Genomic DNA, 2,367 nt, shown 5'->3' with positions numbered 1-2,367 from the left:
GGGAGATTGCCAACGATCTTAGTAAAAGCAGTTTTGATTATGCGGAAGTTGTAAAGTTAGAATGTGAAGCGTGAGGGGAAAGTGGAGACATGAAAATGGCAAGTATTGAGCATTCTTTAGAGAAGTTTGAGTGTGAAGGGTGAGAAAAAATAAAGCAATACTTTGAGGCAAAAATGGAATACAGTGAGAGATATTTAGCAAGAGACTTAAGACAGTTTGAATATTGAGAGAGAGAGAGAAAGAGAGAGAGAGACCTCTGACCCAAAGCATAGGAGAGACCTGAGGTTTACAGAGGAAAAGACATTTCATCATTGGAAATCTGGTTTACAGATTTAATGATGGGCTCTCTAATACTTTCTATTTCCTCTGAAATAAAAGAAAAGGTTATCTGCTGAGTTTGTGGTAGAGAGAAAGAGCACTCACTAGACTAAATGCCATGCTTTAGGTGTGGCCTGAGCAAGGCGCTAGATCCATTTCTCCGTCATGCCCTCAGACCTTTCCTTCTTCAGGAGTCAGTGTTCTTCCCAGACAGGCTCTTCTCATGGTGGCGAAATGGTGGCAGAAGTTTCAGGCTTCACAATAGCATACTACAGAGTCAATAAGGAAGGAGGGCTGGTGTTTCAGAGTTCCCCCCAAAGTCCAGAGATTCGCTCAGATTACACAGACGTAGGCGACACGCCCAGAAAGATGGAATGTTCTAATTGGCTTATCCTAATTCATGTGTTTGACTCGTTAGAAACCCATGAGTCGCCAATGAAAATAGAGGGTTCCTTGAAAGGTGAAGCATAAACATAGATGATGAGAAGAAAAAAAAATGTGTCTGTTACAAAGAATAATGAAAGGATTCTAGAAGCCTCTATGGAGAGACAGGGAGATAGAGAGGCAGAGAGATAAAGGGAGGAGAAGGAAGGAGTTTCTTGTAGGCTGTATGTAATTGAGCCTTGATGGCTTATTTAATCTGATCATTTGTCTTCTAATTGGAATGTTTAGATCATTTACATTTAATGTGAATATTCTTATATTTGGGGTTAAATTTGTGATTTTTCTATTTTGAAATATTTATTTCATTTGTTTCCTATTGCCATTTCCCCCCTTTTCAGGAGTATAATAGTGCCATCTTACATAAAGTTTGAAATATTAACTAGAGCCTCTTATTCCTAATGGAATAAGAATAGAGCTATAAATACATTGTTTGAAATTATAACAGTAACCAAGAAGAAAAGTTACAAAATGTAACTATCACACATTAGATATACAAAACAGGCAACAGACAGAGGATAGTGTATAAGGTAATTTCATATTTCATAAAAGGTGTCAATAAGTATTGTCTTAATTTGTTAAGTCAAGAATATTGTTTACAGTTATAGAAATCATCACTACAAGAACTAAAAATACAGAGTCCTACCTGGGAGTACTACTGGATGGTAGTATGCAGCGTGAGGGAAGAAAACATTCTTTTTCTTCATAAGCTTGTCTTTTTTCTATGCAGCTCCTTCAGGGGTGTCCGACCTGTGTCCTGGGGGCCATGTGCAGTCCAGGATGGCTATGAATGCGGCCCAGCACAAGATCATAAATTTACTTTAAATATCATGAGACTTTTTTGTTTTCATTAGTATTTGTGTATTTAATGTGTGATCCAAGACAACTCTTCTTTTTCTAGTGTGGCCCAGAGACGCCCAAAGTTTTTTCCAGAAAAAGTCCACCCATTGTTAATATCATGAGAACGGTTTGTGTGACATCGATGTAACCTGGCAGCCAAGGAGAGTGGACTGGAATGTGCATGTGTGAACAATGATGACTTCACTGTACCAGATTCATGTATCTTGTATCTTCTCCAGTAAATGTCTCCATTTTTCGCAGTACCTGGCTTGGATACTTTCTGGACAGATCTCATCTATTCTTTATCAAGAATGATGAAACTTTTTAAAAAACCAAATGATTTATCAACCATGCAGGAACACAGTTGAACTCTTTATGATTCATTTACTACTTTATGCTGGAGGGGGAGTTCCTGTATTCCTTTTTATCTTTCACTGTAATTACATGGCTGTCTCATAAACACTGTGGTTTTTATTGCTCCTTGTGATTTATTTGCTATGCTTGATTTCCCCCCTTACTCTAACATCGCTACACCTCCAAATTATTCCCATTATCCTACCACAGTTAGTATGCTTTTTTTAAAAAAAAAAAGATTTTATTTATGTATCTTTAGAGGGGAAGGGAAGGAGAGAGGGAGAGAAACATCAATGTATGGTTGCCTTTTGTGTGTCCCCTGCTGAAAACTAGCCTGCAACCCAGGCATGTGCCCTCACTGGGAATTGAACCTTGATTCTCTAGTTTGCAGAGCTCGAGCTCAATCCACCAAGC

This window comes from Artibeus jamaicensis, unplaced genomic scaffold, assembly GCF_021234435.1.
Source record: "Artibeus jamaicensis isolate MK-2021 breed Jamaican fruit bat unplaced genomic scaffold, CSHL_Jam_final scaffold_1283, whole genome shotgun sequence".
NCBI classification, from domain to species: domain Eukaryota; kingdom Metazoa; phylum Chordata; class Mammalia; order Chiroptera; family Phyllostomidae; genus Artibeus; species Artibeus jamaicensis.
Note: the sequence above shows the minus strand (reverse complement) of the source record.